The sequence below is a fragment of the Calliphora vicina genome, unplaced genomic scaffold (assembly GCF_958450345.1).
Source record: "Calliphora vicina unplaced genomic scaffold, idCalVici1.1 scaffold_15, whole genome shotgun sequence".
NCBI lineage: Eukaryota > Metazoa > Arthropoda > Insecta > Diptera > Calliphoridae > Calliphora > Calliphora vicina.
In genome coordinates, this window is record NW_027052566.1 from 150,334 (window position 1) to 166,469 (window position 16,136).

The window sequence follows — 16,136 nt, forward strand, 5'->3', positions numbered from 1 at the left end:
TTAAGTAGCTAGCATAAATTGTACCCGATATAAATGCGGGTATATCGGACATTTTTCGAAAACTGCCCCAAAATTACCCCAGTTTATAACGACTTCATATAAATCGGAATTATAAAGGCCCCTAAAGGGCTTGGAAGCTAAATTTTTTCATATTTGGCTTGCATGAGAATGTAGCTTTCTAATAAGGTATAACTTAAGTAGATAGCATAAATAGTACCCGATATATATGGGGTATATCGGACATTTTTCGAAAACTGCCCCAAAATTACCCCAGTTTTTAACGACTTCATATAAATCGCAATTCTAAAGGCCCCTAAAGGGCTGGGAAGCTAAATTTTTTTATATTTGGATTGCATGAGAATGTAGTTTTCTAATAAGGTATAACTTAAGTAGCTAGCATAAATAGTACCCGATATATATGTGGTATATCGGATTGCATGAGAACGTAGCTTTCTGATAAGGTATAACTTAAGTAGCTAGCATAAATTGTACCCGATATAAATGCGGGTATATCGGACATTTTTCGAAAACTGTCCCAAAATTACCCCAGTTTTTAACGACTTCTTTTCAGTTTTTAATGACTTCATATAAATCGCAATTCTAAAGGCCCCTAAGGAGCTAGCTTTCTGACAAGGTATAACTTAAGTAGCTAGCATAAATGGTACCCGATATATATGCTGGTATATCGAACATTTTTCGAAAACTGCCAAAAAATTACCCCAGTTTTTAAAGTCTTCATATAAATCGCTATTCTAAAGGCGCCTAAAGAGCTAGGAAGCTAAATTGTTTTATATTTGGATTGCATGAGAACGTAGCTTTCTGACAAGGTATAACTTAAGTAGCTAGCATTGATAGTACCCGATATAAATGCGGGTATATCGGACATTTTTCGAAAACTGTCCCAAAATTACCCCAGTTTTTAACGACTTCATATAAATCGCAATTCTAAAGGCCCCTAAAGAGCTAGGAAGCTAAATTTTTTTATATTTTGCTTGCATGAGAATGTAGCTTTCTGACAAGGTATAACTTAAGTAGCTAGCATAAATAGTACCCGATATATATGCTGGTATATCGGACATTTTTCGAAAACTGTCCCAAAATTACCCCAGTTTTTAACGACTTCATATAAATCGCAATTCTAAAGGCCCCTAAGGAGCTAGCTTTCTGACAAGGTATAACTTAAGTAGCTAGCATAAATAGTACCCGATATATATGCTGGTATATCGGACATTTTTCGAAAACTGCCAAAAAATTACCCCAGTTTTTAAAGACTTCATATAAATCGCTATTCTAAAGGCGCCTAAAGAGCTAGGAAGCTAAATTGTTTTATATTTGGATTGCATGAGAACGTAGCTTTCTGACAATGTATAACTTAAGTAGCTAGCATAAATTGTACCCGATATAAATGCGGGTATATCGGACATTTTTCGAAAACTGTCCCAAAATTACCCCAGTTTTTAACGACTTCTTTTCAGTTTTTAATGACTTCATATAAATCGCAATTCTAAAGGCCCCTAAAGAGCTAGGAAGCTAAATTTTTTTATATTTGGATTGCATGAGATTGTAGCTTTCTAATATGGTATAACTTAAGTAGCTAGCATAAATAGTACCCGATATATATGGGGTATATCGGACATTTTTCGAAAACTGCCCCAAAATTACCCCAGTTTTTAACGACTTCATATAAATCGCAATTCTAAAGGCCCCTAAAGAGCTAGGAAGCTAAATTTGTTTATATTTGGATTACATGAGAACGTTGCTTTCTGATAAGGTATAACATAAGTGGCTAGCGTAATTAGTACCCGATATATATGCGGGTATATCGGACATTTTTCGAAAACTGTCCCAAAATTACCTCAGTTTTTAATGACTTCTTATAAATCGGAATTCTAAAGGCGCCAAAAGAGCTAGGAAGCTAAATTGTTTTATATTTGGATTGCATGAGAACGTAGCTTTCTGACAAGGTATAACTTAAGTAGCTAGCATTAATAGTACCCGATATAAATGCGGGTATATCGGACATTTTTCGAAAACTGTCCCAAAATTACCCCAGTTTTTAACGACTTCATATAAATCGCAATTCTAAAGGCCCCTAAGGAGCTAGCTTTCTGACAAGGTATAACTTAAGTAGCTAGCATAAATAGTACCCGATATATATGCTGGTATATCGGACATTTTTCGAAAACTGCCAAAAAATTACCACAGTTTTTAAAGACTTCATATAAATCGCTATTCTAAAGGCGCCTAAAGAGCTAGGAAGCTAAATTGTTTTATATTTGGATTGCATGAGAACGTAGCTTTCTGATAAGGTATAACTCAAGTAGCTAGCATAAATTGTACCCGATATAAATGCGGGTATATCGGACATTTTTCGAAAACTGTCCCAAAATTACCCCAGTTTTTAACGACTTCATATAAATCGCAATTCTAAAGGCCCCTAAAGAGCTAGGAAGCTAAATTTTTTCATATTTGGCTTGCATGAGAAGGTAGCTTTCTGACAAGGTATAACTTAAGTAGTTAGCATAAATAGTACCCGATATATATGGGGTATATCGGACATTATTCGAAAACTGACCCAAAATTACCCCAGTTTTTAACGACTTCATATAAATCGCAATTCTAAAGGCCCCTAAAGGGCTGGGAAGCTAAATTTTTTTATATTTGGATTGCATGAGAATGTAGTTTTCTAATAAGGTATAACTTAAGTAGCTAGCATAAATAGTACCCGATATATATGTGGTATATCGGATTGCATGAGAACGTAGCTTTCTGATACGGTATAACTTAAGTAGCTAGCATAAATTGTACCCGATATAAATGCGGGTATATCGGACATTTTTCGAAAACAGTCCCAAAATTACCCCAGTTTTTAACGACTTCTTTTCAGTTTTTAATGACTTCATATAAATCGCAATTCGAAAGGCCCCTAAGGAGCTAGCTTTCTGACAAGGTATAACTTAAGTAGCTAGCATAAATAGTACCCGATATATATGCTGGTATATCGGACATTTTTCGAAAACTGCCAAAAACTTACCCCAGTTTTTAAAGACTTCATATAAATCGCTATTCTAAAGGCGCCTAAAGAGCTAGGAAGCTAAATTGTTTTATATTTGGATTGCATGAGAACGTAGCTTTCTGATAAGGTATAACTTAAGTAGCTAGCATAAATTGTACCCGATATAAATGCGGGTATATCGGACATTTTTCGAAAACTGTCCCAAAATTACCCCAGTTTTTAACGACTTCTTTTCAGTTTTTAATGACTTCATACAATTCTAAAGGCCCCTAAGGAGCCAGCTTTCTGACAAGGTATAACTTAAGTAGCTAGCATAAATAGTACACGATATATATGCTGGTATATCGGACATTTTTCGAAAACTGCCAAAAAATTACCCCAGTTTTTAAAGACTTCATATAAATCGCTATTCTAAAGGCGCCTAAAGAGCTAGGAAGCTAAATTGTTTTATATTTGGATTGCATGAGAACGTGGCTTTCTGATAAGGTATAACTTAAGTAGCTAGCATAAATTGTACCCGATATAAATGCGGGTATATCGGACATTTTTCGAAAACTGTCCCAAAATTACCCCAGTTTTTAACGACTTCTTTTCAGTTTTTAATGACTTCATATAAATCGCAATTCTAAAGGCCCCTAAAGAGCTAGGAAGCTAAATTGTTTTATATTTGGATTGCATGAGAACGTGGCTTTCTGATAAGGTATAACTTAAGTAGCTAGCATAAATTGTACCCGATATAAATGCGGGTATATCGGACATTTTTCGAAAACTGCCCCAAAATTACCCCAGTTTATAACGACTTCATATAAATCGGAATTATAAAGGCCCCTAAAGGGCTTGGAAGCTAAATTTTTTCATATTTGGCTTGCATGAGAATGTAGCTTTCTAATAAGGTATAACTTAAGTAGATAGCATAAATAGTACCCGATATATATGGGGTATATCGGACATTTTTCGAAAACTGCCCCAAAATTACCCCAGTTTTTAACGACTTCATATAAATCGCAATTCTAAAGGCCCCTAAAGGGCTGGGAAGCTAAATTTTTTTATATTTGGATTGCATGAGAATGTAGTTTTCTAATAAGGTATAACTTAAGTAGCTAGCATAAATAGTACCCGATATATATGTGGTATATCGGATTGCATGAGAACGTAGCTTTCTGATAAGGTATAACTTAAGTAGCTAGCATAAATTGTACCCGATATAAATGCGGGTATATCGGACATTTTTCGAAAACTGTCCCAAAATTACCCCAGTTTTTAACGACTTCTTTTCAGTTTTTAATGACTTCATATAAATCGCAATTCTAAAGGCCCCTAAGGAGCTAGCTTTCTGACAAGGTATAACTTAAGTAGCTAGCATAAATGGTACCCGATATATATGCTGGTATATCGAACATTTTTCGAAAACTGCCAAAAAATTACCCCAGTTTTTAAAGTCTTCATATAAATCGCTATTCTAAAGGCGCCTAAAGAGCTAGGAAGCTAAATTGTTTTATATTTGGATTGCATGAGAACGTAGCTTTCTGACAAGGTATAACTTAAGTAGCTAGCATTGATAGTACCCGATATAAATGCGGGTATATCGGACATTTTTCGAAAACTGTCCCAAAATTACCCCAGTTTTTAACGACTTCATATAAATCGCAATTCTAAAGGCCCCTAAAGAGCTAGGAAGCTAAATTTTTTTATATTTTGCTTGCATGAGAATGTAGCTTTCTGACAAGGTATAACTTAAGTAGCTAGCATAAATAGTACCCGATATATATGCTGGTATATCGGACATTTTTCGAAAACTGTCCCAAAATTACCCTAGTTTTTAACGACTTCATATAAATCGCAATTCTAAAGGCCCCTAAGGAGCTAGCTTTCTGACAAGGTATAACTTAAGTAGCTAGCATAAATAGTACCCGATATATATGCTGGTATATCGGACATTTTTCGAAAACTGCCAAAAAATTACCCCAGTTTTTAAAGACTTCATATAAATCGCTATTCTAAAGGCGCCTAAAGAGCTAGGAAGCTAAATTGTTTTATATTTGGATTGCATGAGAACGTAGCTTTCTGACAAGGTATAACTTAAGTAGCTAGCATAAATTGTACCCGATATAAATGCGGGTATATCGGACATTTTTCGAAAACTGTCCCAAAATTACCCCAGTTTTTAACGACTTCTTTTCAGTTTTTAATGACTTCATATAAATCGCAATTCTAAAGGCCCCTAAAGAGCTAGGAAGCTAAATTTTTTTATATTTGGATTGCATGAGATTGTAGCTTTCTAATATGGTATAACTTAAGTAGCTAGCATAAATAGTACCCGATATATATGGGGTATATCGGACATTTTTCGAAAACTGCCCCAAAATTACCCCAGTTTTTAACGACTTCATATAAATCGCAATTCTAAAGGCCCCTAAAGAGCTAGGAAGCTAAATTTGTTTATATTTGGATTACATGAGAACGTTGCTTTCTGATAAGGTATAACATAAGTGGCTAGCGTAATTAGTACCCGATATATATGCGGGTATATCGGACATTTTTCGAAAACTGTCCCAAAATTACCTCAGTTTTTAATGACTTCTTATAAATCGGAATTCTAAAGGCGCCAAAAGAGCTAGGAAGCTAAATTGTTTTATATTTGGATTGCATGAGAACGTAGCTTTCTGACAAGGTATAACTTAAGTAGCTAGCATTAATAGTACCCGATATAAATGCGGGTATATCGGACATTTTTCGAAAACTGTCCCAAAATTACCCCAGTTTTTAACGACTTCATATAAATCGCAATTCTAAAGGCCCCTAAGGAGCTAGCTTTCTGACAAGGTATAACTTAAGTAGCTAGCATAAATAGTACCCGATATATATGCTGGTATATCGGACATTTTTCGAAAACTGCCAAAAAATTACCACAGTTTTTAAAGACTTCATATAAATCGCTATTCTAAAGGCGCCTAAAGAGCTAGGAAGCTAAATTGTTTTATATTTGGATTGCATGAGAACGTAGCTTTCTGATAAGGTATAACTCAAGTAGCTAGCATAAATTGTACCCGATATAAATGCGGGTATATCGGACATTTTTCGAAAACTGTCCCAAAATTACCCCAGTTTTTAACGACTTCATATAAATCGCAATTCTAAAGGCCCCTAAAGAGCTAGGAAGCTAAATTTTTTCATATTTGGCTTGCATGAGAAGGTAGCTTTCTGACAAGGTATAACTTAAGTAGTTAGCATAAATAGTACCCGATATATATGGGGTATATCGGACATTATTCGAAAACTGACCCAAAATTACCCCAGTTTTTAACGACTTCATATAAATCGCAATTCTAAAGGCCCCTAAAGGGCTGGGAAGCTAAATTTTTTTATATTTGGATTGCATGAGAATGTAGTTTTCTAATAAGGTATAACTTAAGTAGCTAGCATAAATAGTACCCGATATATATGTGGTATATCGGATTGCATGAGAACGTAGCTTTCTGATAAGGTATAACTTAAGTAGCTAGCATAAATTGTACCCGATATAAATGCGGGTATATCGGACATTTTTCGAAAACTGTCCCAAAATTACCCCAGTTTTTAACGACTTCTTTTCAGTTTTTAATGACTTCATATAAATCGCAATTCGAAAGGCCCCTAAGGAGCTAGCTTTCTGACAAGGTATAACTTAAGTAGCTAGCATAAATAGTACCCGATATATATGCTGGTATATCGGACATTTTTCGAAAACTGCCAAAAACTTACCCCAGTTTTTAAAGACTTCATATAAATCGCTATTCTAAAGGCGCCTAAAGAGCTAGGAAGCTAAATTGTTTTATATTTGGATTGCATGAGAACGTAGCTTTCTGATAAGGTATAACTTAAGTAGCTAGCATAAATTGTACCCGATATAAATGCGGGTATATCGGACATTTTTCGAAAACTGTCCCAAAATTACCCCAGTTTTTAACGACTTCTTTTCAGTTTTTAATGACTTCATATAAATCGCAATTCTAAAGGCCCCTAAAGAGCTAGGAAGCTAAATTTTTTATATTTGGATTGCATGAGAACGTAGCTTTCTGATAAGGTATAACTTAAGTAGCTAGCATAAATAGTACCCGATATATATGTGGTATATCGGACATTTTTCGAAAACTGCCCCAAAATTACCCCAGTTTTTAACGACTTCATATAAATCGCAATTCTAAAGGCCCCTAAAGAGCTAGGAAGCTAAATTTTTTCATATTTGGCTTGCATGAGAAGGTAGCTATAAATCGCAATTCTAAAGGCCCCTAAAGAGCTAGGAAGCTAAATTTTTTATATTTGGATTGCATGAGAACGTAGCTTTCTGATAAGGTATAACTTAAGTAGCTAGCATAAATAGTACCCGATATAAATGCGATAATCGAAAACTGTCCCAAAATTACCCCAGTTTTTAACGACTTCTTTTCAGTTTTTAATGACTTCATATAAATCGCAATTCTAAAGGCCCCTAAAGAGCTAGGAAGCTAAATTTTTTATATTTGGATTGCATGAGAACGTAGCTTTCTGACAAGGTATAACTTAAGTAGTTAGCATAAATAGTACCCGATATATATGGGGTATATCGGACATTTTTCGAAAACTGACCCAAAATTACCCCAGTTTTTAACGACTTCATATAAATCGCAATTCTAAAGGCCCCTAAAGGGCTGGGAAGCTAAATTTTTTTATATTTGGATTGCATGAGAATGTAGTTTTCTAATAAGGTATTACTTAAGTAGCTAGCATAAATAGTACCCGATATATATGTGGTATATCGGATTGCATGAGAACGTAGCTTTCTGATAAGGTATAACTTAAGTAGCTAGCATAAATTGTACCCGATATAAATGCGGGTATATCGGACATTTTTCGAAAACTGTCCCAAAATTACCCCAGTTGTTAACGACTTCTTTTCAGTTTTTAATGACTTCATATAAATCGCAATTCTAAAGGCCCCTAAAGAGCTAGGAAGCTAAATTTTTTATATTTGGATTGCATGAGAACGTAGCTTTCTGATAAGGTATAACTTAAGTAGCTAGCATAAATAGTACCCGATATATATGTGGTATATCGGACATTTTTCGAAAACTGCCCCAAAATTACCCCAGTTTTTAACGACTTCATATAAATCGCAATTCTAAAGGCCCCTAAAGAGCTAGGAAGCTAAATTTTTTCATATTTGGCTTGCATGAGAATGTAGCTTTCTGACAAGGTATAACTTAAGTAGCTAGCATAAATAGTACCCGATATATATGCTGGTATATCGGACATTTTTCGAAAACTGTCCCAAAATTACCCCAGTTTTTAACGACTTCATATAAATCGCAATTCTAAAGGCCCCTAAGGAGCCAGCTTTCTGACAAGGTATAACTTAAGTAGCTAGCATAAATAGTACCCGATATATATGCTGGTATATCGGACATTTTTCGAAAACTGCCAAAAAATTACCCCAGTTTTTAAAGACTTCATATAAATCGCTATTCTAAAGGCGCCTAAAGAGCTAGGAAGCTAAATTGTTTTATATTTGGATTGCATGAGAACGTGGCTTTCTGATAAGGTATAACTTAAGTAGCTAGCATAAATTGTACCCGATATAAATGCGGGTATATCGGACATTTTTCGAAAACTGTCCCAAAATTACCCCAGTTTTTAACGACTTCTTTTCAGTTTTTAATGACTTCATATAAATCGCAATTCTAAAGGCCCCTAAAGAACTAGGAAGCTAAATTTTTTTATATTTGGATTGCATGAGATTGTAGCTTTCTAATAAGGTATAACTTAAGTAGCTAGCATAAATAGTACCCGATATATATGGAGTATATCGGACATTTTTCGAAAACTGCCCCAAAATTACCCCAGTTTTTAACGACTTCATATAAATCGGAATTATAAAGGCCCCTAAAGGGCTTGGAAGCTAAATTTTTTCATATTTGGCTTGCATGAGAATGTAGCTTTCTAATAAGGTATAACTTAAGTAGATAGCATAAATAGTACCCGATATATATGGGGTATATCGGACATTTTTCGAAAACTGCCCCAAAATTACCCCAGTTTTTAACGACTTCATATAAATCGCAATTCTAAAGGCCCCTAAAGGGCTGGGAAGCTAAATTTTTTTATATTTGGATTGCATGAGAATGTAGTTTTCTAATAAGGTATAACTTAAGTAGCTAGCATAAATAGTACCCGATATATATGTGGTATATCGGATTGCATGAGAACGTAGCTTTCTGATAAGGTATAACTTAAGTAGCTAGCATAAATTGTACCCGATATAAATGCGGGTATATCGGACATTTTTCGAAAACTGTCCCAAAATTACCCCAGTTTTTAACGACTTCTTTTCAGTTTTTAATGACTTCATATAAATCGCAATTCTAAAGGCCTCTAAGGAGCTAGCTTTCTGACAAGGTATAACTTAAGTAGCTAGCATAAATGGTACCCGATATATATGCTGGTATATCGAACATTTTTCGAAAACTGCCAAAAAATTACCCCAGTTTTTAAAGACTTCATATAAATCGTTATTCTAAAGGCGCCTAAAGAGCTAGGAAGCTAAATTGTTGTATATTTGGATTGCATGAGAACGTAGCTTTCTGACAAGGTATAACTTAAGTAGCTAGCATTGATAGTACCCGATATAAATGCGGGTATATCGGACATTTTTCGAAAACTGTCCCAAAATTACCCCAGTTTTTAACGACTTCATATAAATCGCAATTCTAAAGGCCCCTAAAGAGCTAGGAAGCTAAATTTTTTTATATTTTGCTTGCATGAGAATGTAGCTTTCTGACAAGGTATAACTTAAGTAGCTAGCATAAATAGTACCCGATATATATGCTGGTATATCGGACATTTTTCGAAAACTGTCCCAAAATTACCCCAGTTTTTAACGACTTCATATAAATCGCAATTCTAAAGGCCCCTAAGGAGCTAGCTTTCTGACAAGGTATAACTTAAGTAGCTAGCATAAATAGTACCCGATATATATGCTGGTATATCGGACATTTTTCGAAAACTGCCAAAAAATTACCCCAGTTTTTAAAGACTTCATATAAATCGCTATTCTAAAGGCGCCTAAAGAGCTAGGAAGCTAAATTGTTTTATATTTGGATTGCATGAGAACGTAGCTTTCTGATAAGGTATAACTTAAGTAGCTAGCATAAATTGTACCCGATATAAATGCGGGTATATCGGACATTTTTCGAAAACTGTCCCAAAATTACCCCAGTTTTTAACGACTTCTTTTCAGTTTTTAATGACTTCATATAAATCGCAATTCTAAAGGCCCCTAAAGAGCTAGGAAGCTAAATTTTTTTATATTTGGATTGCATGAGATTGTAGCTTTCTAATATGGTATAACTTAAGTAGCTAGCATAAATAGTACCCGATATATATGGGGTATATCGGACATTTTTCGAAAACTGCCCCAAAATTACCCCAGTTTTTAACGACTTCATATAAATCGCAATTCTAAAGGCCCCTAAAGAGCTAGGAAGCTAAATTTGTTTATATTTGGATTACATGAGAACGTTGCTTTCTGATAAGGTATAACATAAGTGGCTAGCGTAATTAGTACCCGATATATATGCTGGTATATCGGACATTTTTCGAAAACTGCCAAAAAATTACCCCAGTTTTTAAAGACTTCATATAAATCGCTATTCTAAAGGCGCCTAAAGAGCTAGGAAGCTAAATTGTTTTATATTTGGATTGCATGAGAACGTGGCTTTCTGATAAGGTATAACTTAAGTAGCTAGCATAAATTGTACCCGATATAAATGCGGGTATATCGGACATTTTTCGAAAACTGTCCCAAAATTACCCCAGTTTTTAACGACTTCTTTTCAGTTTTTAATGACTTCATATAAATCGCAATTCTAAAGGCCCCTAAAGAACTAGGAAGCTAAATTTTTTTATATTTGGATTGCATGAGATTGTAGCTTTCTAATAAGGTATAACTTAAGTAGCTAGCATAAATAGTACCCGATATATATGGAGTATATCGGACATTTTTCGAAAACTGCCCCAAAATTACCCCAGTTTTTAACGACTTCATATAAATCGGAATTATAAAGGCCCCTAAAGGGCTTGGAAGCTAAATTTTTTCATATTTGGCTTGCATGAGAATGTAGCTTTCTAATAAGGTATAACTTAAGTAGATAGCATAAATAGTACCCGATATATATGGGGTATATCGGACATTTTTCGAAAACTGCCCCAAAATTACCCCAGTTTTTAACGACTTCATATAAATCGCAATTCTAAAGGCCCCTAAAGGGCTGGGAAGCTAAATTTTTTTATATTTGGATTGCATGAGAATGTAGTTTTCTAATAAGGTATAACTTAAGTAGCTAGCATAAATAGTACCCGATATATATGTGGTATATCGGATTGCATGAGAACGTAGCTTTCTGATAAGGTATAACTTAAGTAGCTAGCATAAATTGTACCCGATATAAATGCGGGTATATCGGACATTTTTCGAAAACTGTCCCAAAATTACCCCAGTTTTTAACGACTTCTTTTCAGTTTTTAATGACTTCATATAAATCGCAATTCTAAAGGCCCCTAAGGAGCTAGCTTTCTGACAAGGTATAACTTAAGTAGCTAGCATAAATGGTACCCGATATATATGCTGGTATATCGAACATTTTTCGAAAACTGCCAAAAAATTACCCCAGTTTTTAAAGACTTCATATAAATCGCTATTCTAAAGGCGCCTAAAGAGCTAGGAAGCTAAATTGTTGTATATTTGGATTGCATGAGAACGTAGCTTTCTGACAAGGTATAACTTAAGTAGCTAGCATTGATAGTACCCGATATAAATGCGGGTATATCGGACATTTTTCGAAAACTGTCCCAAAATTACCCCAGTTTTTAACGACTTCATATAAATCGCAATTCTAAAGGCCCCTAAAGAGCTAGGAAGCTAAATTTTTTTATATTTTGCTTGCATGAGAATGTAGCTTTCTGACAAGGTATAACTTAAGTAGCTAGCATAAATAGTACCCGATATATATGCTGGTATATCGGACATTTTTCGAAAACTGTCCCAAAATTACCCCAGTTTTTAACGACTTCATATAAATCGCAATTCTAAAGGCCCCTAAGGAGCTAGCTTTCTGACAAGGTATAACTTAAGTAGCTAGCATAAATAGTACCCGATATATATGCTGGTATATCGGACATTTTTCGAAAACTGCCAAAAAATTACCCCAGTTTTTAAAGACTTCATATAAATCGCTATTCTAAAGGCGCCTAAAGAGCTAGGAAGCTAAATTGTTTTATATTTGGATTGCATGAGAACGTAGCTTTCTGATAAGGTATAACTTAAGTAGCTAGCATAAATTGTACCCGATATAAATGCGGGTATATCGGACATTTTTCGAAAACTGTCCCAAAATTACCCCAGTTTTTAACGACTTCTTTTCAGTTTTTAATGACTTCATATAAATCGCAATTCTAAAGGCCCCTAAAGAGCTAGGAAGCTAAATTTTTTTATATTTGGATTGCATGAGATTGTAGCTTTCTAATATGGTATAACTTAAGTAGCTAGCATAAATAGTACCCGATATATATGGGGTATATCGGACATTTTTCGAAAACTGCCCCAAAATTACCCCAGTTTTTAACGACTTCATATAAATCGCAATTCTAAAGGCCCCTAAAGAGCTAGGAAGCTAAATTTGTTTATATTTGGATTACATGAGAACGTTGCTTTCTGATAAGGTATAACATAAGTGGCTAGCGTAATTAGTACCCGATATATATGCGGGTATATCGGACATTTTTCGAAAACTGTCCCAAAATTACCTCAGTTTTTAATGACTTCTTATAAATCGGAATTCTAAAGGCGCCAAAAGAGCTAGGAAGCTAAATTGTTTTATATTTGGATTGCATGAGAACGTAGCTTTCTGACAAGGTATAACTTAAGTAGCTAGCATTAATAGTACCCGATATAAATGCGGGTATATCGGACATTTTTCGAAAACTGTCCCAAAATTACCCCAGTTTTTAACGACTTCATATAAATCGCAATTCTAAAGGCCCCTAAGGAGCTAGCTTTCTGACAAGGTATAACTTAAGTAGCTAGCATAAATAGTACCCGATATATATGCTGGTATATCGGACATTTTTCGAAAACTGACAAAAAATTACCCCAGTTTTTAAAGACTTCATATAAATCGCTATTCTAAAGGCGCCTAAAGAGCTAGGAAGCTAAATTGTTTTATATTTGGATTGCATGAGAACGTAGCTTTCTGATAAGGTATAACTCAAGTAGCTAGCATAAATTGTACCCGATATAAATGCGGGTATATCGGACATTTTTCGAAAACTGTCCCAAAATTACCCCAGTTTTTAACGACTTCATATAAATCGCAATTCTAAAGGCCCCTAAAGAGCTAGGAAGCTAAATTTTTTTATATTTTGCTTGCATGAGAATGTAGCTTTCTGACAAGGTATAACTTAAGTAGCTAGCATAAATAGTACCCGATATAAATGCGGGTATATCGGACATTTTTCGAAAACTGTCCCAAAATTACCCCAGTTTTTAACGACTTCTTTTCAGTTTTTAATGACTTCATATAAATCGCAATTCTAAAGGCTCCTAAAGAGCTAGGAAGCTAAATTTTTTTATATTTGGATTGCATGAGATTGTAGCTTTCTAATAAGGTATAACTTAAGTAGCTAGCGTAAATAGTACCCGATATATATGGGGTATATCGGACATTTTTCGAAAACTGCCCCAAAATTACCCCAGTTTTTAACGACTTCATATAAATCGGAATTCTAAAAGCCCCTAAAGGGCTGGGAAGCTAAATTTTTTTATATTTGGCTTGCATGAGAAGGTAGCTTTCTGACAAGGTATAACTTAAGTAGCTAGCATAAATAGTACCCGATATATATGCTGGTATATCGGACATTTTTCGAAAACTGTCCCAAAATTACCCCAGTTTTTAACGACTTCATATAAGTCGCAATTCTAAAGGCCCCTAAAGGGCTGGGAAGCTAAATTGTTTTATATTTGGATTGCATGAGAACGTAGCTTTCTGATAAGGTATAACTTAAGTAGCTAGCATAAATAGTACCCGATATATATGGGGTATATCGGACATTTTTCGAAAACTGCCCCAAAATTACCCCAGTTTTTAACGACTTCATATAAATCGCAATTCTAAAGGCCCCTAAAGAGCTAGGAAGCTAAATTTGTTTATATTTGGATTACATGAGAACGTTGCTTTCTGATTAGGTATAACATAAGTGGCTAGCGTAATTAGTACCCGATATATATGCGGGTATATCGGACATTTTTCGAAAACTGTCCCAAAATTACCTCAGTTTTTAATGACTTCATATAAATCGCAATTCTAAAGGCCCCTAAAGAGCTAGGAAGCTAAATTTTTTATATTTGGATTGCATAGTACCCGATATATATGGGGTATATCGGACATTTTTCGAAAACTGACCCAAAATTACCTCAGTTTTTAATGACTTCATATAAATCGCAATTCTAAAGGCCCCTAAAGGGCTGGGAAGTTAAATTTTTTTATATTTGGATTGCATGAGAATGTAGTTTTCTAATAAGGTATAACTTAAGTAGCTACTTAAATAGTACCCGATATATATGCGGGTATAGCGGACATTTTTCGAAAACTGTCCCAAAATTACCTCAGTTTTTAATGACTTCATATAAATCGCAATTCTAAAGGCCCCTAAAGAGCTAGGAAGCTAAATTTTTTATTTTTGGATTGCATGAGAACTTAGCTTTCTGATAAGGTATAACATAGGTAGCTAGCATAAATAGTACCCGATATATATGGGGTATATCGGACATTTTTCGAAAACTGTCCCAAAATACCCCAGTTTTTAACGACTTCATATAAATCGCAATTCTAAAGGCCCCTAAAGAGCTAGGAAGCTAAATTTTTAAATATTTGGCTTGCATGAGAAGGTAGCTTTCTGACAAGGTATAACTTAAGTAGTTAGCATAAATAGTACCCGATATATATGCTGGTATATCGGACATTTTTCGAAAATTGTCCCAAAATTACCCCAGTTTTTAACGACTTCATATAAATCGCAATTCTAAAGGCCTAAATTACCCCAGTTTTTAACGACTTCATATAAATCGCAATTCTAAAGGCCCCTAAAGAGCTAGGAAGCTAAACTTTTTTATATTTGGATTGCATGAAAACGTAGCTTTCTGATAAGGTATATCTTAAGTAGCTAGCATTGACAACCCGATATAAATGCGGGTATATCGGACATTTTTCGAAAACTGTCCCAAAATTACCCCAGTTTTTAACGACTTCATATAAATCGCAATTCTAAAGGCCCCTAAAGGGCTGGGAAGCTAAATTTTTTAATATTTGGATTGCATGAGAATGTAGCTTTCTAATAAGGTATAACTTAAGTAGCTAGCATAAATAGTACCCGATATATATGGGGTATATCGGACATTTTTCGAAAACTGACCCAAAATTACCCCAGTTTTTAACGACTTCATATAAATCGAAATTCTAAAGGCCCCTAAAGAGCTAGGAAGCTAAATTTTTTCATATTTGGCTTGCATGAGAATGTAGCTTTCTGATAAGGTATAACATAAGTGGCTAGCGTAATTAGTACCCGATATATATGCGGGTATATCGGACATTTTTCGAAAACTGTCCCAAAATTACCTCAGTTTTTAATGACTTCATATAAATCGCAATTCTAAAGGCCCCTAAAGAGCTAGGAAGCTAAATTTTTTCATATTTGGCTTGCATGAGAAGGTAGCTTTCTGCTACCTTCTGCTATATGCGGGTATATCGGACATTTTTCGAAAACTGTCCCAAAATTACCTCAGTTTTTAATGACTTCATATAAATCGCAATTCTAAAGGCCCCTAAAGAGCTAGGAAGCTAAATTTTTTATTTTTGGATTGCATGAGAACTTAGCTTTCTGATAAGGTATAACATAAGTAGCTAGCACAAATAGTACCCGATATATATGGGGTATATCGGACATTTTTCGAAAACTGCTCCAAAATTACCCCAGTTTTTAACGACTTCATATAAATCGCAATTCTAAAGGCCCCTAAAGAGCTATTTTTTGGCTTGCATGAGAATGTAGCTTT